The sequence below is a fragment of the Puma concolor genome, chromosome C1 (genome assembly GCF_028749965.1).
Source record: "Puma concolor isolate L17-30 chromosome C1, mPumCon1.1.hap2, whole genome shotgun sequence".
Lineage (NCBI taxonomy): Eukaryota > Metazoa > Chordata > Mammalia > Carnivora > Felidae > Puma > Puma concolor.
The window spans coordinates 57,763,432-57,791,342 of NC_141674.1; the positions used below are offsets into that span (position 1 = coordinate 57,763,432).

General features: G+C 35.5%; 1 protein-coding gene and 1 pseudogene across 9 annotated transcripts in view; one reads left to right on the forward strand and one right to left on the reverse strand.

The window, feature by feature from the left end:
* The window catches only part of LRRC7 (leucine rich repeat containing 7), a 571,671-nt gene that overhangs the window by 21,808 nt on the left and 521,952 nt on the right, over positions 1-27,911 (forward strand). The window lies entirely within an intron of this gene.
* LOC112864034 (shugoshin 1 pseudogene) lies at positions 23,939-24,598 on the reverse strand (annotated as a pseudogene).

Genomic DNA, 27,911 nt, shown 5'->3' on the forward strand with positions numbered 1-27,911 from the left:
AGAGAGAATCCCAAGCAGGCTCCATGTTGTCAGCACAGAGGTAGATGTGGGGCTCAAACTCACAAACTGTGAGATCATGACCTGAGCCAAAATCCAGAGTCGGATGCTTAACTGACTGAGCCACCCAGGCGCCCTGTAGATTTGGGATGTTTTAAGAGGCTTGTAAACTTCTAGGGTTACATTTTTGGGAAGATAAGCACAAGCCCTGAAGAGATGCCATTAATGCCACTTGGATATTTCTGTCCCTTCCACCTGAGATTTTGATCCGAATAATGGGCTGATATTACCCACCCATGGTATCCATACTCCAGTTTTGTTCACTTTGAATCGTTCTGTCTTATATGGTAAATGCCTGTTTCCTTTGGGATAGGAAGTCAGGTATTAAGTCATCAAATACTTGTTGGTATTCTGTGGCTGACAGTTACAATCTTTGCCCTTTCTCCTAGCTTATTCTTGATAGTTAATGTCCAGCTTTTGAAATTCCAAGAAAAACCTTTATCTCAACAGGTATTTGGCTTTCTGACTATTGTGCCAGATAAGGGCTTTGAACACTCTATTTTGAAATTTAAGGCTGAGCAATAACTTCTTTGTTTTCAGCCATATTCATTCTCTCCCCCTAAAATGAAGGCCAGTGGCTCCACAGTTGCAGGGGAAATAGGAGGTTGTAGACAGGGAATGTAGGAAAGAGTATTATCCATAAAGCATCTCCAAATATTACATGGTCATAATATTATTAGTCTGTGCAATTTAGATTCTGTTTCTTTAAAATAAACCACCAATTATATCCAACAATTTCCTCAAAAAAGTAAAGTAACAAATTTGTTCTGTCTGTTCTGTATCCCCAAGTAGATCAGAAATTGAAGACAAAGCTATGCTTAACTTTCTTTATCTACAAACTGGGTATAATAATGCCTACCCTGTCAAGTTACTGTGAGCATTAAATGTGATAATATCTGTAGAGCACCCAGTTAATTCCTAGCATGTGGTAGGTGCTCAATAAAGTTAGCGCTCTACTCTTTCTTTCATCTTGTATTCTTCCATAGCTCTTAACAGAGCTAATCAGCGGTCAGAATTAGCAAAGTCTAATAACATTAGCAATGATGCAGTACTAACAATTGTTGCTTTATCAGCCAGCTATGGTGGACTTTTGCAAGTGTTACAGAAGCTTTAGAAAACATGATATTTTGCACAAAAGAAGCCTACTTTACCTCCAAAATTGTTGGCAACAATGGGCTTCGGAAAGATTTTCCCGGAAGTCACTACCACAATAAGTGATACACTAGTATAAAATTGACTGGGATGTCATGTGAAGATATGTCTTTGGAGCATTTAGGAAGTAGTGGATCTTATGTTCCAGGTTTCTAACTTGATGGTATATCCAGTTAATCCTGACAATGCCAACTATGGTATTACATCTGCCCACAGATGTTCTGCTCAGCTCTTAGCATGTGCAGTCCTAAGCAGCTCATTAATCCTGGCCTAATATCAAATATGAGCTAATATCAAAAATATATAAAAGATATGATCTTTGTATAAATTTAATCTCTTTTAATTCTGTTACTTTTACAGAGATGCAAAAATTGGAAAGAAAATAAATAAGAAAACACTTTAAAATATAAGATGCAGTAAAATATCATAGATAATCATTTATTAATATTATTATGTGAAGAAGTAGTGGTTAGAAACTATAGGTATTTTGCTTACAAGTAGAAAATCTTAGCCATACATAAACTGAAGTTTAATTTTCGTCAGACGAAGATGATAATCATTAATTGAAATGAGAAATAAACTGTAAGAAATCCTATGAAAATAGCAGGATAGAATCTTTGATCTTTGATTGTGGATAGCATACCAGAGGCTGTGCTCAGCAGTTATAGGACTTCCATTGCTTTCCTCCTTGCAATTTTCGAGATTTCCTCAAAATAAATGGGCAGAACCAAAAACAGTGATAATCAATGACAAAAAAAGATAGCGTGTTCAATTAACACGGAAGATCACTTTACATACATTTTAGTTCTTTCTTTATGCCAGTATCTAATGTTAGGAGCATTTTATGTTGCTGCCACATAAAAAGGATGGGGTTAAGAGCCATTTGGCAGAACAGTTGTTTTCTCATAGATGTCAAGAGGAAAAATCTCTCTACCCAGAAAACATAAATCATACATGCTTTGAAGTAAAGCTATATGATCCTCAAATAATCTCCCTATAGAAAAGTATAATAAAAACAATAGCTTCCATGATGGATTTGCTCTATGGACATTTATAAATCTGATCTTTAGTATTTTGACAACTCCCTCTGATTTCACATTTTTTCATAACTTGGTATCACAAAGATAAATATTCTTTATTTTTCTATATTAACTGGAAATCCACCAGAAATCTAATCTGTGATTCAGGATGGATGATCAAGTGGTACTTAACTATCCATTTCTTCATCCAATTAGAACAAAGAAAAATTAGATAAAGAAGGAATGGACATTTTTTTATTTTTATTAATAAGACATTAGCAAATTTATCCTATCTATCTGTACAATCTCTGTAAGGTTTATCTACCATTTTCCCTCAGTAATACAGAAGCTTTCCTCATATCTTTGTGTTGGCAGTCCTCCTTTTATTTCCCCCTTTATCTTTTCTGTCTCTTGTCCTGTAAACACTTATTTAAAAATATATTAATCTAACCATGTTCCCTATGTACAAGGAACCATGTCAAGTGCTGGGGATGGCCTTAATTTCTACTGTTAAACACTTTACTGTCCAGAGGAGTAAAGGCAATTATGTTACTTTGCACCACGTGCTATGATAGGGTGGTATAGTTTATCTTGCCTCATATGCTCTTCCTTTCCCTTTCCTCCTTCCCTGTCTTCCTCCCTCACACACACACACACACACACACACCAACACACAACACACAAACCAACCCTCATACCATTTCTCTTCAGTCTTTAAACAGGAACAGATGTGGGCGCCTGGGTGGCTTAGTCAGTTAAGCGCCAGACTTCGGCTCAGGTCATGATCTCGTGGCTTGTGGGTTCGAGCTCTGTGTCGGGCTCTGTGCTGACAGCTCAGAGCCTGGAGCCTGCTTCAGATTCTGTGTCTCCCCTCTCTCTTTGCCCCTTCTTGGCTCACACTCTGTCTCTCTTTCTCTCAAAAATAAATAAACATTAAAAAAATTTGAAAAAGAACAGATGTTCCAATGTAATGAAAGTTTTAAATGAAATTAAATCATTATGTAAAATCTACTGATTCAAAAGAACATAAGAACATCACTTGAAAAGGATCAAGAATAACAAATTTAGAGCAATTATATTTTATTCCTAACAAAGGAATAACAAGAGAAAAGAAAGACAGAATAAGCAATATTTTCTCCCAGAAAAGCTGACTTTTTGGCAACACTTGATCGTTTTCATAACTTTTGAGTTTTCAGTCATCCCATTGTAAGTACTGAATGCTAGCCTACACCACTGTCAATTTTCTATCTAAAGGGCAAAGATTGCCTGATTTGACTTCATGACTGAATTTATGGCAGTGAGCATTTAGGGGGCACTGTAGAAATTTAAGAACTTATATTGGAAATAGAAATGCCAAGAATCCTACTTTTAGATTTAAAAATAACAGCTAATATTTTCATTTATCAGGCATATGTTAGTAATGACCAACATGTACTTAAGTTTGCCAACATCTCTAGAAGAAAGGGAATTTTATCTTCCCAGTTTTACTAATGAGGAGAGTGTAGATGTGTGATTGGATAGGATAGTGATTTTCTCAGGGTCTTATGAGGCAGAGCTAAAATCCAAACCAGGAATCCTGACACTGAAATGCTACCTCTTAATGCCTCATAAAAGTTTCAGTTTTTTTTTAATTTTTACATAATATTTTTAATTAATATCTCATTTTATTCTGTGTACAGGTTTTTCAAAAAATCAGCTTTTCAGAGAATGGAGTTTATTTAGGTTTGTAGTATGTAGCATGTAAGAAAGGCTGAGTAAATGAAGCATAGAAAATGAGAATTCTATAATTTGGATCATTTAAAAACTTGAGTATTCTTAGAATTTTGGTTGAGAAAGAATCATATTCTGTTTTAAGCAAATGGGTGAAAAGTAATGTAAGTTCATGACCACAGTAGAATCCAAGTGGTTTTAATAATAACAAAACTATATTTGGATATCTAATACTTGTTTTGTATTGTTCTGCTTTTAGAACCAATCCATAGGTAGTTAATGAATTTTTCATATATCTTCTTAAGGAAATAGTAGCTATTGAGTAGCTATTCTTTGATTTTTTCAAGTGTGCTGACAATTTGAGATGTCATCAAGAGACTTGATGTGTAAAATGGAATATACAATATATTTTTCTTAACTCTAATATCCACATATTTTTAAATGTCCTTTCAGAGTAAAACCAAATTGCAACCTAAGGAAGTTTTAGAACTTAACAAAACACAACAGTTCTCATTTCTCCTGTCTCCTTTTGCTATTTACCTTTTAGGCGTGCACATTTTACATAGACTGCACATGGCGTTCATCTCTTCTTATTTAAACACAACTTGGTAAGCCTGGTGTTCAGAGCACAGGTTTTGTAGTCAGGTGAACTGGACCTGACCTTAAATCCTTGTTCTGGTTTTCATCTGTGGAAGTGGAGACTGTGAACTTCTTACAGCCATGAGCACATACAGCTGGCCCTATCCCTTAACACAAGCTATCCACAGCCCCCATCTCCAGTCCTTTTGCCACTCATTAGCTATGAAGCCTAATTTTTTAATTTGCAAAATGAGAATAACAGTACTTGGTGGCTCAGTTGGTTAAGCGTCAATTCCTGGTTTTCTGCTCAGGTCATGATCTCATGATTCTTGAGTTCAAGCCCCCTTCGGGCTCCGCGCTGACAGTATAGAGCCTACTTGGGATCCTCTCTCCCTCTCTCTCTGCCCCTCCTGCACTCACACTTGCTCTCTCTCTCTCTCTCAAAATAAATAAACTTAAAAAAAGGACCGACTGTTGAGAATTATGATAGTTAAATAATCTAGAAAGTGTACTATACTATGTATAAAGTACAATAACTCAGAAAGCGATAGGAGTTATTACAATCTATAATTCTTGTTGTCTGTATAACATTCTATGAACTTGATATACAACATGACTAGTCTCTTCCTGAAGGTCATTCAGGCCATGCAAACATTTTCTCTAATGTCAGTTATGTTCAAAGTACATCTTTGTGGACACAGTTTTTTATCCCTGTATTGACTAAACTCATTGAAATAGTTTATTGGAAGTGAAATTCTTATATGGTTGATTATGAACGGTTTTATGACTCTTTATGCGTACCGTCAAATTGTTTTCCAAATGGATTATACTAATGTTGGGCGCTTACTGTGACCAGTTTTATTTTGCAAGTGTTCCAGAATACAAACACTAACAATAAATGCAATTGTATACTCTTCTTCAAAGGAACCCTTAGGAAGGCTCTATTCTGATGCTAACAATTCTGTTATGGCTCCTAACGGTCCTGAAATGCCTTTGGAATTACTCTTATTACTTGCTTCTCAGGACTTGATATTGAATTATCCCTCTCCTCAGCATCCTATATCTTATTCATTACTAAGTCCTGTCCATACTCTCCATGCTTGCGAGATTTTCATGCTCGCCCATGTTTTTCTCTGCTTATTGTCAATGCCCTAGTCTAGATCCTCATAATCTCTGGCCTGACATATTCTGATAGCATTTTACCTGGTCTCTCTGCCACCCCTATCCCCCCACCCCCTTGCACTAAGTCATAGTCTCTGGTGCCAGCAGAATCTGGTCAAATCCTGCATTTATTTTTCATTCATTATGTTGCTTCTCTCCTCAGTGACTTTGCTACCAGTTTGCCTGGCTAACTCCTACTCAACCTGGAGGAGGTGTTATTTAAACTATCTTAAAAGATGAGAAGGAGTCTTACATCATTCTCTTTTAATATCAACATACATAGAAGATGATGTCACTGAACCTAAAGAGAATTTTATAAAAATGATCAGTGTTAATTTTTGTGATAGTTGTCATGTATCAGGCACTATTTTAAACATTTCACATGGATTTATTCATTTAAACCTCACAACTGCTTCATAAGATAGGTGCTATCATTGTGTCCATTTTTCAAATGAAGAAAGTGAGGTATATGAAGCTTAAGTAACTTGCCCAAGGTCTGTAGCTGGTAGTGGATTGGGCGAGTTTCAAACCCAGGAAGTCTGGCTTTTAACCAGTACAGGGCAGACAGCTGCCTGACAACTCGTATCTTTTTCAATAGTAATTATTGCAGCTGCTAACTTTAGAGCATTATTCTCCCTACCTTGGTTTCCTTGCTCTAATGGTGCAGTAGACACTACCACACATGGTAAATTTCAACCTATTCTGGCTTTACTGCATGTCGGATGTGGTGAAAATGTGTATCATGTTATTCATTCCAACAACAATTAACTCTTCCAGATGGCACTTCAATATTACATGATATGATGACATATTATGAAATCTGTATAGATATCCCATCCTTTGCTTCTTTTGAAAATATTGAACTACAATATACTATTTGACTTCTCAGTAAATTTCCTTTAACTTGATTAGCTTTTATAATAAAGCACATGTTGTTATTCTGAAAATATATTTAGTAATGTATTCAGTAAGTGATTGCCTACTCTTAGGATATTAAACTGTCTCGTAGAGTAGCTTGTATGGTGTGATTTGACATGAGGCTTTACTTGCCTTTTACTTGACTCTTCTAAGTAAGAAGAACGTGTCCTCAATCACGCACAGGTGGATGGTCGTACCTGTGGGTCTACATCTGTAAGAGAAGGACTGGCCAGGTACCTTAAAGCAAACACTTTTTTTTTTCTGTTCTGAGTCCAGTGTTTCGTCATAATAAGAGCACTTAGTCTGTGCCACGCATTATTCTAACTACTGTACTAGGATTGCCCCCTTTGCTCTTCACAGCAAAGCTAGTGTCAGTATCATTTTTAGCTACAAAATTAAAAACCTAGAGAAGTTAAGTAGCTTGCTTAAGACCACACATTAAATGGAGAAACCAGAACAAAAACTCTGACCATTTGATTCTAGAGACCTTATTGTTAACCACTGTGCAACAACTGTCTGGTAGAATGTCTCTGTGCCTAGATTTCTGCATAGAAATCTAACCATACTTACTGCTTCACAGAGCTTAACCAAGGCACAAGCAAACTGGCACATAATGGATGCTTTGTATTATGGAGATAAACCAATGGATAGAAACAGCAGTATCTGTTGAAGTGTCTCAGAAAGATAACCTGTTTTATAACTCAATAGTGCTTATAAATACATTTTCAGCTTTACTTGGAATAAAAATAAACTTTCTTCTTCCATCTCAGTGAACAGGATATCAGGCATTTGGATCTGTGGGAAATTTGTTACTAGGTTTAGCTAAAACCTGGAACACATATTCTCATTTGGAGTTAAAGCTTACTTTTAAGCATCTCCTCATGCCTATTTTGAGCGCAGAAATGGAGTTCACCCACAAATGTACCTTTCGACTCAGTTATGAAGTATGTGGTTATAACGTAAGCAGCATTTCCTTCCCCTCTTTGACTGGTGTAAGAGATGCACGTAATTTACACTGAGCTGGTTTGGGAACAGGCCGGTGGCGTCACTTGGTGTGTTGGCGAAGCAGGCAGATTAGCTTCAAAAATTAATTCAAATTTTCATTCGCTACCTTATAAAACTGAGAAATAGAAACCATAAATACTGTTATCTTTTATCAGTATTATTATAAAAGGATGTTTTTCTGATTCAATATTACTGATACTACCTGGCACTTGGTCAGTATTTCCCAATTTGCTTTCATAAATATTATCTTACTTAACCCTCACAGAACTCTGTGTGGTTTGTACTATCAGAGATTCCCAGCCAAGTTGGGATGGGGTTAACAAAATCTGGGGCTTTAATCTGTAAACCAGAGTTCTTTCTATGGTACGTGCATTAATTTATTTCATTCATGCAACAAATATGTATTGAGTAATTAGTATGTGCCAGGACTCTTCTAAGACCTCAGGGTAAAGCACTGAATAAAATAGTCAAAAATCCCTGTCCTCATGGCTTATATTCTAGTTAGGGGGTATGGCATAAGACGTGTTACTGTGATGAATCTAAAAAATAAGTACTTTATATATTGGAAATAACAAGTATTTCAATATCAATAGCTGATGACCTAGTTAATTAACTAATTCATATCCAGATATGCTTTCTTAAGCAGAACATGGTGAGTATTTAATTCTGATTTTGATATACAGCCCTGAAGCTTAACACAGAATTTCTGAATGAATACATGAAAGAATGAATGAGGTAGAGACATGAAGATCATTAGATTTGGGGAATGGATGTGTAATTTCTCTATTGATTGTGGTGTAACTGATCCAATCACTTATTTATCTGACAAATAATTATTAAATATTACTGTTGGCCCTAGAGATAAATATCAGTCAAGAAATGCATGGCCTCTACTGTCAGAATGTTAACAGTTTTGTGGGAGAGACAAATAAAACCAAGACAAGCATTATAATTTTATGATGGGGAAATTACATGGTGACATCAGACAGGAACATACTCATGTAACCAAGACTCAAAACGAGGGTAGATCTGAGTGGAAGTGACATTTACATTTTGGGATGAGAAGGGGAAAAAGCTGGAGAGACAGTCATGGATTAAGGGGAAGAAATCATGTACAAAAGTCCAGAGACCACAAAGATTGTATTTAATTTTCTAAACTATTAGGATCCATTATCATTTAAAGGGTTTGGGTTCTTAGAGCCTTTAGAAGGTAGGAAAATTTACTGTTTTTCCTACCTTTTCTAGCCTGTCTGTCCCCTTCTACCATATAGTATAAATATAAATTTCCATTAAATGAGACTGATATAATTTAAGTAATAAATCTTCCAGGTTTAATTCAAACCCCAGCATCAAGCACAGTGTGTCTAGCACCTAGGACAATACCAGATCCATAATAAATGTTCAGTAAATTACTGTAGACTGAAAAGTGGTTATTGACTTGAAACCCCAAAGTGAGTGAGTGCAGAAAAGATACTAAGAAGAAATGTGTGAGAAGCAATCTGCTAGACTGACTTAACTATTTCAGATGATGTTCATTTGCCTTTAACTTCAATGTAGACTGCTAGCATATTAAATAAAATGATATATAAAAAACATGTAGCAATGTGATTGCTTTCCTTATAATTACCACTTTTGCAAATAGAATACTTTTGTGACTCATTGAGCTCATTTCAATCATAGTCATAGAAAATAGGGAGAAAGAAAGAAAGGAGTACTTGTCAGGAAAAACAACACTAGGGAATGTTCTATGAGGGACTGTTCCCAAAAACCAAATGGAGTTTCACATGCGTTGATATTTATAGCTATCTTGTAAGGTAGATGTGATTACCACCATATACTAAATAGAGAAAATAGAAGCCCAGGGGAGTAAAGCAACTAAAAAGAAATCAAAGAAACTTACCAAGAATTGGGAAATAACAGAACTCTAATTGAAATCGAGTCTTCTGTTCTCATTATATGTGTCTTTCCATTATGTCAAGAAATGTTTAAGGCAGGCTCAGTACACATACTCTATTAGAGTTCTCTAGAGAAAGAACCAACAGGAGATAGATAGATAGATAGATAGATAGATAGATAGATAGATAATGTATGTGTATATGTATTTGTGTGTGTGTGTGTGTGTAGAGAGAGAGAGAGAGAGAGAGACAGACAGACAGACAGACAGAAAGAGACAGAGAGGATTGATTTCAGGAATTCACTCACATGAATATTGTGGAGGTTTGGTGAGTTCAGAATCCTATGGGGTAGGCCAGCAGGCTGGAGACTCAGAGAAGTGTTTCAAGAGAAGGGTGTAGAGCTATTTAGCCATGTTTTAAGTCCAAAGGGAGTTTCTAACAGAATTCCTTCTTACTTGGGGAGGAGGTCAGTCTTTTTTCTATTAAGGTCTTCAACTGATTGAATGAGGTCCACCCACATTATGGAGGGTGATATATTTATGCAAAGTCTACTAATTTAAATATTAATTAACCTCATCCTAAAAAACACCTTCACAGAAACATCCAGAATAATGTTTGAACAAATACCTGGTCACTGTAACCCAGCCAAGTTCATACATAAAATTTACTATCACAAATACCAAGGTGTTTTCAGCCAAAATGTACTAAAAGATATTGGATGTAATGGTTAACTGAAGGATGCCATTATCAAAGTCAGTGATCCAACATTGTTTACAAATTTTGCATTCTTTAGTATTTGTACTGGACGTTATTAACTTTGGCCCCATTCAGGAGTACTTGTGCACGCTCTCTCTTATTCGCATATTTCAGACAATTTCACAGTCACCATGGATTTCATATACTTTGCTCACACACTATTTTTTTACCTGACCTGGCATGGCAAATGAAACATAATAATTGCCACAAATGTGCCTCAAGCTCTAGGAAGAGTCTCTATAGAGAAAGTAGAAACAGACAAACAGGATATATTGCTCTTTTCAAGTGTGAGGTAGAAATGATCTCAGTCTTACAAGTGAGGAATCAAAGGACCAGAGAGGGTAAATCATAGGCCTAGGATCACACGAATAGAATGCACATGTGGTTCACACTAATTTCGTTTGGGTGTATGTGTCCTTTTACTTTTGCTACATTTACCAAGAATCTTTGTGCACACCTGGAGAAGCACACTGGCAGCTTTCTGCATCATTTATCTTGTTATAGTGCTTCTCTAATCTGTAAGCACATGCACAGGCTAAATTTTCACCAGACACTTTACTGCATTGCTTTGGACCTTCTATTCTCATGAAATAATTTATATAAATTATAGCAGGGAACTAGGCAGAATATGGAATGAACTCCAGTCTGCATCCTTAGCCATGTTGTAAGTTATCTGTCTTTTTTTAAGTACAATAAAACTATAAGACTTTTTATTTATTTATTTTTTTTTTTAAATTTTTTTTTTTCAACGTTTATTTATTTTTGGGACAGAGAGAGACAGAGCATGAACGGGGGAGGGGCAGAGAGAGAGGGAGACACAGAATCGGAAACAGGCTCCAGGCTCTGAGCCATCAGCCCAGAGCCTGACGCGGGGCTCGAACTCACGGACCGTGAGATCGTGACCTGGCTGAAGTCGGACGCTTAACCGACTGCGCCACCCAGGCGCCCCATATTTTTTTTAATGTTTATTTGTTTTTGACAGAGAGAGAGAGAGACAGGGCATGAGTGGGGGAGGAGCAGAGAGAGAGGGAAACACAGAATCTGAAACAGGCTCCAGGCTCTGAGCTGTCATCACAGAGCCCGACGCAGGGCTCGAACTCACAGACTGCGAGATCATGACCTGAGCCGAAGTCGGACGCTCAACAAACTGAGCCATCCGGGTGCCCCATATAAGACTTTTTGATTACATAAGCCTTAGAAAATAATATTTCATTCATCAGGAAGTCACATCTGATAAATTGAAGCAACATACTACAAATGAAAAGGAGCAGTAGTTGGAGCCTGGGATTTTTTAAAGCCTTGGTTCTTTCATTTACTTGATTGTGGTATGGCAGCAGACATAACTACTTATATATGTGACATCCAGTACCTTTTTCTGCCTTGCTGCCAGAACCCTGATTTTATTTGGGTATTTTTTTTTTCAGGTATCTGCCCTCCCACACAAGTCTCAGGAGGAGGTATCTCTTTCCATCTCTAGGGTAAACTATAATTAGTCTAGCCCAGTTATGACCATTTCAATCTATTGATCAAGGATTGGTTAGACCCAGTTCCGGCCAACAAGACATGACAGGAGGTCTGCAAAAAAAAAAAAAAAAAAAAAAAAAAAAAAAAATTCCTCACTCTTAAGAAGATACATGCACACACACAAATAAACTGCCCTTTTTATTCTTTTGCATATTTTCTTATTTGGATACTATATCTGAAATTGCTGCACCCATATTTGACCAAAAAACTAGCCTGTCTTAGAATTAATATAATTTAGGAGTTGACAGAATAGGGAGATAGAAGCCTCCCAGTTCTTTGGTGACACTTCCAAGACACTGCTCAGACTAAGTCTAGAGCCACTCTAAGATTTACCTTATATGTCAAGTTAAAACAGTATTCTTTATTGTTTGAGCCAAAGAAGCCAGGTTTTCTATTACTTTCAGTCAAATCCATTCTAAATGACACAATTGACTTTAATGAAGAAGAAACAGCACCTTCTTTGGAGTGATGCTGAGTCTTGCATCTTTTTTCTCTACTTTTTCCTTTTGCTGTTGTTTATGAGACCTAGAAAAATTAAAATGTAGCAAGAATTAATTAAAAAAATCAATAAAATATCACTCCAAGTTGAAAAATAATGCCCCCCAAATTTCAGCACCAAAGCTCATATGGGCAAGACATTTAAGCTCTCGAGGGCTCAATTTCCTTATCTGTCAAGGGAAATGGTAATAAGTCTACTACATAAGGATTTAATATAATAATGGAGATTATGCACTTTAATATAGTGCTGGACATCTTATGCTCTATGCTCATTTTATGCATTCTAAGCTTTAAATAAAGGCTGATCCTCAATAAGTGTTTATTGACTATTTATACCGTTAATTTCTACTCTAAGTATTTTTTGTTTCAAAATTGTTCTTATAAAGCTTAGTTACCTACTTGCACTTCCAGGAGAAAACAAATAAAATAACTATATATAGACTTTAGCATATGTCTCATTGTATCCTTATACAATCCTTAGAAGCTCAAAAAAGGTTACAGATTTGTTTCAAATTATAAAGTTGTGAACAAGTGGCAGGACCCAAGACTTCCAACTCTGTTGCTTGTGTTCTTTTTATTTTATTTTATTTTATTTATTTATTTTTAATTTTTTTTCAACGTTTATTTATTTTTGGGACAGAGAGAGACAGAGCATGAACGGGCGAGGGGCAGAGAGAGAGGGAGACACAGAATCAGAAACAGGCTCCAGGCTCTGAGCCATCAGCCCAGAGCCCGATGCGGGGCTCAAACTCACGGACCGCGAGATCGTGACCTGGCTGAAGTCGGACACTTAACCGACTGCGCCACCCAGGCGCCCCGCTTGTGTTCTTTTTAATACAATGTAGCAGACTTCCCAGAAGTAACAGAATTGAGGAAGGGAACTGGCTGTTGAAGGGTGGCAAAGTATATGACAAAATGAAAACTAGAAATATGGTCATGGAGGTAGAGATAGCTAATTACCACCATGTGATTGCAAAAACCAAGTTTAGAATTGCAGGCAAAGCACACATACTTACACTCAGGGAATCACTGTATTAGAGAAAAGCCAAATATATGGTGTTCAGAAAAGATATTTAGTATATTCTGTTAACTAAAAAAGTAAAATGTACAATATTATATTTTCTAAGTGGTACTCAGTATTTTCCAATTAAATCTACCGGTAACAAATCACTGTGAACTCCATTGAAATGATGCCACATAGATAAAGTATTATTGAATTATGTCCAGGGTCAATTGAAATGGGATCAGCAAGTAACAGAAAACTAAAGCCGTGAGTTTTATATTTGTCTTCAGAAATAGATTGATATTGTAGTATAGTGGACAATACATTGAACTAAGTATAACTCTCAGTTTATTTCATTTAATAACTTTTGTGAGCATGAGCCAATGTGTATTTCAGTTTCCCACATAAGCTGAGGTCATTGGAATGGGGGACTTATTAAGCCCGCTTCTTCCATTAATATAATCTTTTTTTTTTTTTTTTTTACTGTCTTGAAAGTAAGTGTAAGTATTACATTACAGAGGGCTCCCATATACCGCCATGCCCACTTTCCCCTTTATTATGTTACATTAGTATGGTACATTTGTCACCATTAATAAGTCAATATTGATATTGACTTATAATTATTTTTAATTAAATACCATACTTAATTCCTATTTTCATAGTTTTTACCTAATGTCTTTTTCTGTTCCAGAATATCATCCTGAATACCACATTGTATTCAGTCATTATATCTCCCAAGATTCTTTTGGCTGTGACACTTTTTCACATTTTCCTTATTTTTGATGATCTTGACAATTCTGAGATATGCTGGTCAGGTATTTTCTAGAAGTCCCTCCACTGAGACTTGTGTTATGTTTTTTCTTATGATTAGGCTAGGGCTATAGGATTTGGGGAGGAAGAACACAGAGATAAAGTACCAGTATGGACTCATGGATGTTTGTTTTATACTTGAAGTTATAATCCAATACAACTTTATTTTATTGTTCAAATTGCTTCAGCTTTAACCATTAGGTACTTTTTTATTGGATTCCTATGTTCCTTTGACATACTTTTTTTTTAATTAAAAATTTTTTTTAGGGGCGCCTGGGTGGCTCAGTCGGTTAAGCGTCCGACTTCGGCTCAGGTCATGATCTCACGGTCCGTGAGTTCGAGCCCCGTGTCGGGCTCTGTGCTGACAGCTCAGAGCCGGGAGCCTGCTTCAGATTCTGTGTCTCCCTCTCTCTCTGACCCTCCCCCGTTCATGCTCTGTTTCTCTCTGTCTCAAAAATAAATAAACATTAAAAAAAAATTAAAAAAAATTTTTTTAAATGTTTATTTATTTTTGAGAGAGACAGAGGGCAAGTGGAGTAGGGGCAGAGAGAGAGAGGGAGACATAGAATCTGAAGCAGGCTCCAGGCTCCAACCTGGCAGCACAGAAGTCTTGAACCCACAAACTGTGAGATCATGACCTGAGCCAAAGTTGGACACTTAACTGCCTGAGCCACCCAGGCGCCTCTAAAATTTGTTTAATGTTTATTTATTTTTGAGAGGGAGAGAGACAGAATGTGAGTGAGGGAGGGGCAGAGAGAGAGGGAGACACAATCCAAAGCAGGCTCCAGGCTCTGAGCTGTCAGCACAGAGCCTGACGCAGGACTAGAACCCACAAACTGAGAGATCATGAACTGAGCTGAAGTCAAATCCCGACACCGACTGAACCACCCAGGTACCCCATCCTTTGACATACTTTTTATCACTTCTTTACTTTGTGTCCCTACAAGATGCTTCTGCGGTCATCTTGTATATTTTCTGTCCCAGTCCTAGAAACATTTCTCAAGAAGCTCTGGTACATTTTGTAAAGAATGTAGTAGAAAAGAAAATGAGAGCACTAGCTGTGGTATTGCTACTGGGGTATTACTGCTTCTAGGCCTTCTCAGCTGACAGAGCAAGGAAATGTATGTGTGCATACTAATATGTGTATATATACATATCCAGAAATATTTCTATGTGTAACCATGTATCTATATTAATTTAAACATGAATTCTTACAGTTTCTAGCCCATTACCACATGGATCATTCTATCCTCCACCTCTTGTTTCTCTGAGATCCCCTATTGCAACAATAAGAAACCTGATTTCTACCATTCACTATCCATTGTTCAACACCACTATATATATATATGCCAATGTAGTCATTTTTATCATACAAAACATACAACAATGTAATCTTCAGATTGTTCATGAATAATATCTTAAAACAAGTATCAGTACACAAAACTTTTCCCAGCTCCACGTGAGAAAATAAAGATACTGGGGAAGGAACACCAGGGTGGTTTAGTCAGTTGAGCATCTGACTTTTGCTTTCTGCTCAGGTCACGATCCCAGGGTTGTGGGATGGAGCCCTGCGTCTGGCTCCACACTCAATGTGGTCAGGTCCACTGAGTCTGGAGCATGCTGAAGATTCTCTCTCCTTCTGCCCCTCTTCGCCACTCATGCTCTCTCTCTTAAATAAATAAATAAATAAATAAATAAATAAATAAATAAATATTAGGTTATGCTATCCACTTCTTTTGTATTGTCTTTTTTCATTTAACAATAATGACATGAGTATACTTGTCTTGAGGCTCAAATGATTTTCATGTTAAAATTTGGTAAAGTATTGCTTTTGCACCTTTAGAAGAAGCCACAGTTTCAACTGCTGGATTCGGTTTTATAAAGTTACTTTGACTGGTTCACACATATATAGTTTTTCTTTGCAGTTTTATGATAAACATTACTTAAATAAGAAAACTGAAGTATGCAACCCCAATAATGTATAAAATATGTTCATATACATTTCAGTTTATTTCAGAGAGAATCTCAAGGAGTTATATAGGCAAGTTTTGTCAGTTTTACTTTACAGATAAAGAAAGTGAGATTTAGTTAATTTCATGATCATATGACCTTAAAATGCCAAAGAAACAAAACCCAGATCTCTGTCTCCCTGTTCAATTATAATTTTGACAGCATTTTTCTGTCATAAGCAAATGGATTCATTTTAATACATACACTATTATTTTTTTACATTTTTATAATTACTTGATGTTACTAGATTGCATAAGTAGGGGCACTTAGCTGGCTCAGTCTTTAGAGCGTGCAACTCTTGATCTGGAAGTTGTGTATTCGAGCCCCACGTTGGGTATAGAGATTATTTAAAGAAATTAAATCTTAAAAAAAAATCCTACTTAGAGGTGCCTAGGTAGTTCAGCTGGCTAAGCATCCTACTCTTGGTTTTGATTCAGGTCACGATCTCACGGTGTCATGAGTACGAGGCCCACGTCAGGCTCTCTCTCTTGCTGTCTCTGTCTCTCTAAAAATAAATAAATAAACTTAAAAAAAAATTAAAAAACAATCCTGCTTAGGGGTCCCTGGGTGGCTCAGTGAGTTAAGTGTCCAACTTGTGATATTGGCTCAGGTCATTGTCTCAATTTCTTGAGATCAAGCCCCACATGGGGCCCTCTCGACTGACAGTGTGTAGCCTGTTTGGGATTCTCTCTCTCTCTCTCTCTCTCTCTCTCTCTCTCTCTCTCTCTCAAAATAAATAAATAAACATTTGTTTAAAAATTAAAAAAATTTAAAATCTTGCTATAAAATAAGTGAATGAATAATAAATAAAATAAATAACATAAGCAATATTCCTAATCAGCCGTGCGGCTTTGAACATAATGCTTAATACTTATAATATTGTACACAAAATAAGCTGTAAGAGAAAAAAATGTACTTTGAAATAAACCAATGATTCCTCAAGTGTTATATGCCTAGATGACATGGTACATATTTCATTATATATCTGAATTTTATGAAGTCTTATAATGGAAAATTTTAAATAAGAATTTTGGTAAAATAAATAAAATTTTCTTAAAAATCATTGCTTTCATTATCGTTTTTTTACCCTTGTTCTATATGTTATATTTGTTTCCTGGCACTACCTTAACAAATTACCACAAAGTGGGTGACTTAAAATAACATAAATTTATTCTCTTATTGTTGGAGACTATGAAGTCTGAAATCCAAGTGTTAGCAGGAGTGGTTCCTTCTGGTGGCTCTGAGGAAAAATCAGTCTATTCCATGCCTCTTTTGTACATTCTGGTGGCTGAGACTCCAGCAGTCTTTAGCTTTCTGATTTATACATGTATTACCCCAGCATCTAACTCCATCTTTACCTGGCTTTTCCCTTGTGTCTCTTTTCTCTTTTTCTGTCTCTGTTCTATGGACACTCATGGTTGGCTGCAAAGCCTACCCTAAATTTACATCATCTTGAAATCCAAAGACCCTGTTTTCACATAGGATCACATTCACGGGTATCAAAGTTTACGACTGGGACCTATCTTTTTGAAGCCAGTATTCAGTCTAATATAGGTACATAGCTTAAATAGTAGAATTCAGATGACTCAGAATAACATCAATAAATTTTGTTCATTATCTGAGCCTGGTGAAATTTGGTAATGCTGATGATGGAGGTGATAAATGGAAGAGCTCCCTTGATTGTTAGGAAAAGAACTTAAGTATGTTGAAAATAACTTGAGATGTAATAGTAATTATATTTTATAACTTTTCATTTCATAAAAATGTAACTCCTACATTTAGTGTAATTCATGTTATGGTTCGTTACTGAAACACCACTTTACCAGATATTCTCTACACATTATAATTTCTGTTTGACTAATATCTTAATCCAAGGACTCATGGAAACAGAAGTTTCTAAGGAAAAAATAAGTAGAAATTTTTGTTTCATTTATTGCTTTTTAGATTCTAGGGCCTAGATATTTGATATCAGAAGGCTAAAATTATTTTATTTTTATGCTATATCTCGTTAATAATATTCAAATTTCTGACTCATTTTTAAATTTAAATTTACTATATATTCTTTAGAATACCATAATGTAGATGACAAGTTAGGAGGCACAGTAACTACTCTCCTTTGTAGTTGCTTTGCTTATGCCTTTCTCTTTCTGCATCCTTAGTAGTTTGGTTTCATTCCCAAAAATTTGGTTAAAAATAAATGGACTATATTCAAACATATTAACAGTGTAAAATAATTCAATTTATATCAACCTTATGAATTGTTTGGGTTTTTGTTTTTTGGTGTTTTGGGGTTTTTGTTGTTGTTATTGCTGTTTTTCATTATCAAGCTCTTGAATATTTTAAGATCTTTTTTCCTTTTCTTTGGACTGGGGAATCAAATTTTATATCTGGGACATTTTGGAAGGAAAATTATGACCTCTCTGTTGTTCTTTTTAAGACTTTACATAGGTAGATATGCTGTTTTTAAATTCAAGATCTAAAACCTCAAACTGCTAAAAAATTATAAAGTTTCTGATTTTATTTTACTTGGCCAAGTCATTCCAGATTTGAACCTAGCCCACAGAGCTAAATACTGCAATTTTTTTTATTTTCATAACAATATGATTTTTAACTTTGTCAATAAGAAATAATCAGTTTTGTATTGACCTTTTCAAATAATTTAAAACTTGTAAAATCCCCAAATAATCCTCTTGATTAGTGAGAAGCAGATGAGTTACAGAAGTCTTCTGTTATGATTAAGATGTTATGTGGAACTAGAAAAATATTGAGTCAATAATACCTTAACTTGATTTAGTGATTTGGTTTGTTGGATTACTTCTACTAGAGAACAGAATTATATGCATGATAGATTAGGTTTTGAAGTACTATGATGTCTTTGGCATAACTTTTTATTGTTTCATGTGTTTTGCTATAATTATTTTATAAGTAGTTTTAAATCTACTGACATTTTTATCACAGGCAGCATTAGGGTAGCTCTAAGAAACTTCCTGCCATTTAGGATTTGAGTGATAATACAAATCAGTAAGTGTGTACTCTGTAAAAGAAAGTTAAACTATTTACTACTCTTGCTATTACACAAGAAGGTAGAAAAGACACCTCATTTATGTGATAACAAATATTTTAATAACAAAATATTACAAATAAGTCATTCAGGAAATCTGTGAGAGCAATCTGGTTTTGACATATGGCACCCCACTGGACATCTGAGTGATTGGCTAGGTAAGCAGGTGTGTTCTCAGCTTAGTGAGGGTGATTGTCCTGATAGAACTGGACTGTTTTATTAAATATATAGAATGCATTCAACAAAGCTACTGACAACTTGTTTTGTGCAAGGTAATTGATACATGCCATAGAGGATGCCAAAATTAATCAGACAAAATGTCTTCTTTAGAAGTATTTAGGCCTATTAGGGACATGCAATTTGTATACTGTTAATGTCAATTGAGGTATATAGATAAGTGTAGATAAAGATATGGTATGAAAAACACACGTAGAAGCAACAGAAAGAAAAGTCAAGGAATTGATCCCATTTACAGTTGCACCAAAAACCATAAAATACCTAGGAATAAGTCTAACCAAAGAGGTGAAAAATCTATACACTGAAACCTATAGAAAGCTTATGAAAGAAATTGAAGAAGACACAAAAACAATGGAAAAAGATTCCATGCTCCTGGATAGGAAAAACAAATATTGTTAAAATGTCGATACTACCCAAAGCAATCTACATACTACCCAATGCAATCCCTATCAAAATAACACCAGCATTCTTCACAGAGCTAGAACAAATAATCCTAAAATTTGTATGGAGCCAGAAAAGACCCTGAATACCCAAAGCAATCTTGAAAAAGAAAACCAAAGCAGGAGGCATCACAATCCTGAACTTCAAGCTATACTACAAAGCTGTAATCATCAAGACAGTATGGTACTGGCACAAGAACAGACACTCAGATCAATGGAACAGAATAGAGAACCCAGAAATGGACCCAGAAACATATGGCCAACTAATCTTTGACAAATCAGGAAAGAATATCCAATGGAATAAAGACAGTCTCTTCAGCAAGTGGTGCTGAGAAAACTGGACAGCTACATGCAGAAGAATGAATCTGGACCACTTTCTTACACCAAACACAAAAATAAACTCAAAATGGATGAAAGACCTAAATCTAAGACAGGAAGCCATCAAAATCCTCGAGGAGAGCAGGCAAAAACCTCTTTGATCTTGGCCTCAGCAACTTCTTTCTCAACACGTCTCCGGATGCAAGGGAAACAAAAGCAAAAATCAACTACTGGGCCCTCATCAAAATAAAAAAAACTTCTGCACAGTGAAGGAAACAATCAGCAAAACTAAAAGCAACTGACAGAATGGGAGAAGATATTTGCAAACGACATATCAGATAAAGGGTTAGTATCCAAAATCTATAAAGAACTTATCAAACTCAACACCCAAAAAGCAAATAATCCAGTGAAGAAATGGGCAAAAGACATGAATAGACACTTCTCCAAAGAAGACATCCAGATGGCAAACTGACACATGAAAAAATGCTCCACATCACTCATCATCAGGGAAATACAAATCAAAACCACAATGAGATACCACCTTACACCTGTCAGAATGACTAACATGAAAAACTCAGGCAACAACAGATGTTGGTGAGGATGTGGAGAAAGAGGATCTCTTTTGCATTGTTGGTGGCAATGCAAGCTGGTGCAGCCACTCTGGAAAACAGTATGGCAGTTCCTCAAAAAATTAAAAATGGAACTACCCTACGACCCAGCAATTGCACTACTAGGTATTTATCCAAGGGATATAGGTGTGCTGTTTTGAAAGGACACATGCACCCCCATGTTTATAGCAGCACCATCAACAATAGCCAAAGTATGGAAAGAGCCCAAATTTCCATCGATGGATAAATGGATGAAGAAGTTGTGGTATATACATACAATGGAATATTACTCAGTAATTAAAAAGAATGAAATCTTGCCATTTGCAACTACATGGATGGAACTGGAGGGTATTATGCTAAGTGACATTAGTCAGTCAGAGAAAGACAAATATCATAGGTCTTCACTCATATGAGGACTTTAAGAGACAAAACAGAGGAACATAAGGGAAGGGAAACAAAAATAATATAAAAACAGGGAGGGGGACAAAACAGAAGAGACTCATAAATATGGAGAACAAACAGAGGGTTCCTGGAGGGGGTGTGGGAGGGGGGATGGACTAAATGGGTGAGGGGCACTAAGGAATCTACTCCTGAAATCATTGTTGCACTATATGTTAACTAATTTGGATGTAAATAATAATAAAAAAAAAAAAAGCATGTAGGAGGGCATGAATTTTTATTGTTTATTTACTTATTTGTTTATCTGAAATGAAAATCTATGGGGTGCCTGGGTGGCTCAGTCGGTTAAGCCAAAGCGCCCAGCTTTGGCTCAGGTCATGATATCATGGTTCGTGGGTTTGAGCCCCATGTTGGGCTCTGTGCTGACAGCTTAGAGCCTGGAGCCTGCTTTGGATTCTGTCGATTCTGTCTCTCTCTCTCTCTCTCTTTCTCTCTCTCAAAAATAAACACACATTAAAAAAAATTTAAAGAAGAATTAAAATCTATTTTGACTAGAATATAGGGCTCATTGAGAATTATGGCTGGAAAAATAAGTGTGCCAGGTATAGAGAATGATCCTAATGTTAGGCAAAGATTTAGAGTAAAATAATCTAAACATTAAATTTTAGATCAAACTCAGAATTATGTTTTTATCTTATAAATATTATTTTGAAAGGCACAAACTACACTTGCTTTAAAACTAAAGATATATATATATACACACACACACACACACACACACACACACACACACACACATATGTGTGAACATAGGTCTCAAACTTTCTGAACTGAACTAATTCCTTCTCATTGTTTGATGAAAAAATTTATATAAAGCAAGTAGAAAATGTCCTTGACATTCATGCATTTAATGTTTTAAATTTTTGACTCAATAAGAGTTATCCTGAAAGTCTGCAACACTAGTATTGTGATTTTGCTGAAGCATCACTTTAAGCACCATATTTTTAGAACTAATTCAGAGATAGTCACTTACCTAGTTCCTGAGCCTAAGAAATTGTCAGTTCTCTAATCATGATCTCAAAAACATTTTATTTGAGAAATTAAGTACAATAGTGTTATAGGGATTTACATGCAACTTAAGGTATGCTCTGAATGTCCAATAGTTACTTTACTGAAATATTATTGTAAGGAATTTCAAAAGCCCATCTGCCTGTCTTCAAAATGATTCACTTTCATCTCTTGCTTAAGGAAAAAATGAAGATGCCAAACATAATAATTAAAATATCTGTAGATAACATGGAACAAACTGATGATTGGCAAAATGGGTGAAGGCGAGAGGGAGTTACGGGCTTCTAGTTATGGAATGAATAAATCATAGAAATAAAAGGCAAAGCATAAAGAATGTAGTCAATGATATTGTGCTGAAATTATTTGGTAATAGATGGTAGGTATGCTTGTGGTGAACGTAGGATAATGCAAAAACTTGTAGAATCACTATGTTATACACCTGAAACTAATGTTACATTGTGTGTCAACTATATTCAAATAAAAAAGTAAATTAAAAAAATAAAGAAAACATCTTATTGATTTCCGATGAAGTATAATATACATTTTGACTATAATTAGGGTTACAGGCAGTATAAGAAATCTGCTATAATTCTATAATAGTACTTAAGTCGAGCTATGTATATTTAAAAATTAAGCTTAACTTTATTAAAGGTGTAAGATAAAACGTATTTTCAGTATAGTTTTGAAGAAGTGTTCATAATCTATAGAGTCCATGACAGTTTGACCCATGGCAGTTTGACCCAGTGATGTACCACCTTACAGATTCTTTGTTTGAGCAAAGAAAGGGAAGAGGTACAGGACATATTTCAGCAACAATCATTTAATTCAAGTGCCATTGTATTTGATTTCTATTTTTTAGAGTTGTAGGTTTTTGTGTACACACACCTAAATAAATTCCCTTTTTTAAATTTCAAAGTGAGTTAGAGTCTTGTAGCTCATGCTGAACGTGTACCTACATTTAGGCAAGGTCAAGAGCTTTCTTTATTCTTTGATCTTTTTTTTGGAAAAAAGATCTAATTTTCTGATTTTTACTAAAGGAGACAAATAAACATTGATGATATCTTTCAGAATAAGATGAGGTGATTGAAGAGTTTCAGATGGCATACAGATAACAGTTTGTGTTGGTTTGGAATCCTTAGTTTATTTTTCACTGGTATGTTTTAGTCTCTTTAGATGGAGGCCTGGTGATCAGGCTCCATATGATTTACTGGCAATATTTTGAGGTATTCACAAGCATTTTGGAAGGCAAATAGAAGTAATTATAATAATCTCTTAGACTTAATTCATTAGTGCTCATTTCAGGCTCATTGCCTCTTTCGTGTCTTTAGAATCATTTCTTATTTTGTCAGAAAGGAGTAACATAAAATCAAATTAAAATTGTAAGCATTACTGGAACTGATAGTGCCATCAAAATATTTCTTGGAAATAGTTCTTTCTTTAAAATATTCATCCAGGCTCCCTCTATACTTTGATGTACACATTGATTTTCTACTTCTGTTAGCTTTTCTTTTCTATTTTTCTTCCTTGTGAATTTCTAAGTTTAGTTTTAATTTGTTCAAATTTAGCCTTGAAGATAACTTCTTTTGTGTTGGTGATCCTTTCTAGGTGAATCAGCCTTGGTAATAATTTCGTCGTTACACTGACAGAGTTTTGTTCTACATTTTCAGCTAGTGTGTACGTTTACTAGAGGATCTGCAACTGTTATTCTTTTCAATTCAAAAGATTTCCCTGGAAGTAACTCATTTCAAAGTCATCAAAGCTATCAAAGTTACTAAGATAATTAAAACTTTTCTTCCAGGTGCCATGGATGGATAGATAGAATTCTGTAATAGATATTGTTAGCAGATTATGTTCACCTGAACTGGTATATTCAAAATCAAATAGTCTATTTTGAGCAATAGCAGGTATTGGCTCTTCTATTTGTAATGATTTTCCTTGTTCTGGAAAGTCAGCTTCCTGAGGAGGAACTTGATATAAACACCTTAAGTCTTTGGAGTCGTCATTACTATTGGGATCCATTCCAAAGGGACATACTCATTGGTCCTGAGCAGGTTTTCTTTGTTCCAAAATATGTTTTTCTTTCCAAGCAAATAGCTGACATTCAAGGTAGTAGCATTTTTTCTCAGCTGTAAGGTGATATGTTGGGCTTCTCTCACTTCGGATCTTTCATTTTCCAAATCTAAAACTTACATTCTATTGTAGTTCAGATAATCTTTAAACAATATAGAAATGTTGGTGATTATTTGATATAGCATAGCTACAGATGATTTTGAGTTTCTCACTCTCTGTTAAGTTATTATTCCTTTTTTCTCTCTTTACATCTTCAAGACTAACCTGAAAAGACTTTTTAAAGCACCTCTCTTTGGCCATCTTTTTTTAGCCACCACCTCTGCCACAGCCGTCCTCCTCACGTCCCAAGGTTCTTTGAGGCTGCTGGCATCCCCCTTACCCTCAAAGACTGTGACACCATCTTCTGTCTCATGCAGCTGTTGTGGCCACCTTTGGAATTCTCTGCTGAACCACCCATTGGCTCACTGGATGTGGTCTTGTGACATGAAGGCACTGCCAGTCACTCAGGGAGAGTCCCTCTGTGCCACTGTCCCACCACATCTTAAAATAACTTAATAAAAAATATCATGACCAGTGACCTTGCCATATGCAGTTCCTAACCTAGTTTCTTTTCAGCTTCTTCAACAAATTCAGTAAATACTTGTTAGATGTTTTTAATATACTAGACATTTTGCTGGGTGATGGAGTACAGAAGTGAACAAGACTTATAAGAACCCTGTCCTCAGAGGTGATATATTCTACCACGTGTTTTGCTTAAATAGCTTTAAGATAAGAACTGCTATTTTCTCTGAGTCACCATGTATGTCTTTAACTTTACATACTAGAAAAAGTAGAATTTATCAGAATACATGTTCATATAGTTTAAAACAACATGATATTTATGAAATTGGTATTTCTCCATAGAAAAAATTTCCAGATGAATGGGATATTTGATGATTAGCAGAGGCAGCATGAAAACATTAGGCTTTCTAGTTGTGATGAGAAATAACCAGTCTATAAAAGCAGACAAAGAAGAATGGAAGGAGACTGTGGGTTTCACAGTTTGACCTTGCTTTGTAACAATTGTTAGAATATTGCTTCTATTCTCTGTTTCAGTCATATAGCATTTTATTTTACCCTCTAATTATTCAAAGCTAAACCACTTATACATATTCATAAAGATGATTAGTTACATAGAACAATAATGGAAAATTATTCAATATGTTAATCTTTACATTATTCTAATCTTAGCTAAAGAAAAAAATTTACTGTATGAAATCAAAATATTAATAAATTTATGAGCCTATCTTAATTTTTACATATATATGTTATATATATATATATATATATATATATATATATATATATATAATAGGAAAAAAAAACCTAAAACTATAAGGAAGAAAGGAAAAAATCAACACTTATCCTATCACCCAGAAATAAACACTAATAACACTTAATCTTAAAAATATCTCACTGAGGGGCGCCTGGGTGGCGCAGTCGGTTAAGCCTCCGACTTCAGCCAGGTCACGATCTCGCGGTCCGGGAGTTCGAGCCCCGCGTCAGGCTCTGGGCTGATGGCTCAGAGCCTGGAGCCTGTTTCCGATTCTGTGTCTCCCTCTCTCTCTGCCCCTCCCCCGTTCATGCTCTGTCTCTCTCTGTCCCAAAAATAAATAAACGTTGAAAAAAAAAATTTAAAAAAAAATATCTCACTGAGTACTATTAGTATGGATAAATAAATTGAGGCTTAGCTGTGTTAAGTGACTTATACAATGGGGCTTAGATAGTAAGTGGCATAGACATGATTTGAACCTGTCAACTTCAAAGCCCTGTTTCAAGCCAATGTGAATAATTGTTCTTATGTTATGGTTTCTAATGAGTGGTATGTGTGGGTATGTGTATTTTATTTAACCAACACTCCATTTTTGGATAGCTTGTTACATTTTTTTATACATTGCTGCAGTAAACACTGGACATCTTGCCCACTGTTTTATTTATAAAAATGCCTAAAAATGAAAGATTTGTACAACTGACATTTTACAAACTACCTTTCACAATTATTTCCCACAATTTGTTCATATATACAGAAAAAGTAAAAAGAATATTAAAATGAACCCCAAAATATCCCATCAGCTAGCTTCAACAGTGATCACTTTTATGACTTTTGTTTCCTTTATACTGATGTTTATTTACTATAATTTATAAAGAAAATTCAGATAATGTATCACTTTATTCATAAGTATGTCAGAGTGTATCTCCAGCAGATAAGAACTAAACTTTAAAAAAAAAAAAAGGAATTCAAGTTTATAATGATTTTCTGTTTCTTTCTTGCAATTTATGTGTTGAAGAAATAGCATCATTTTTCTTCAGCAAATTTCTATGCTATAGATTTGACTAATCTATTGTTATATTGTTTAGCCTGTTCATTTTCCCATCTTTTATTTTTTGTTTTCCCACCTTATCTCCTCCTATGAACTGGTGGTTAGATCTAAAAGCTTGGGGAGAAGCATCTGGATGGCTTAAGTCAGTTAAGTGCCGGACTTTGGCTCAGGTCACTATCCCAGGGACTGGTTCCTGGGTTGGAGCCCTGCATTGGGCTTTCTGTTCTCTGCTCTGCTCTGCTCGCAGCATGGAGCCTGCTTTGGATCCTCTATCCCCCTCTCTCTCCCCTTCCCAGCTCACGTGCCTATGTGAACTTTCTCAAAAATGAACATTTAAAAGCTTGAGGAGATTCAGGTTTAATTTTTTTTTTTTTTTTTTTTTTTGCGAGAATACTTTATCGGTGGTACTGTGTACCATATTAGGAAGTATACAATTTCAGGTTGCTGCATTTTTAGCGATGACAAGATTGTTCACTGGGTTCAGGGACATATCCTTTGGTCGATGTTCCTTCTTAACTTCCTTTCCCTTCCCTTTCTTCTTTATTAATTTTTTCCCAATCTGATAGCCTAAAATTAGTAACTCATTGTTTTTCATTTCTATGATTACTAGTGATAGCGAGTTTTTTGTTTTTTTTTCACATACTTATTGATTGGCGTTTTGAACTGTCTTAATAGATTGTTTCTTGGTCTTTTGTTCATTGCACTATTTGCCATTGTGGAAAAATGAGCAAGTCTTTTGTTGTATTATAATGTAACCTGGCTAGAGACATGTTTAAATTTTTTTTATATAAAACATTTTTTAAGAGTGCTTTAGAAGTGTTTCTAATCTAATAGAAACCTTTCTTATATACTGCCTTAATTTATAACACATAGTAGGTAACCGATTATAAGACCTGTGAATTTGTTCAGTCTTCAAGACAAAAGTATTTCATAAATTTAAGGAAAACACAATTTTCTACACAGAACATTTTTTCAACTTTTTATTTTATTTATTTTTTTTAATGTTCATTCACTTTTGAGAGAGAGAGAGTGCGGGTGCGAGTGAGTGGGGAGGGGCACACAGAGAGGACACACAGAGAGAGCACACAGAGAGGGAGACACAGAATCCAAAGCAGGCTCCAGGCTCCGAGCTGTCAGAATGGAGCCCGATGTAGAACTGGAACTCACAAACTGCGAGATCATGACCTGAGCCAAAGTCAGAAGTTTAACCAACTGAGCCACCCAGGTGCACCATACACAGAATATTACTTTTA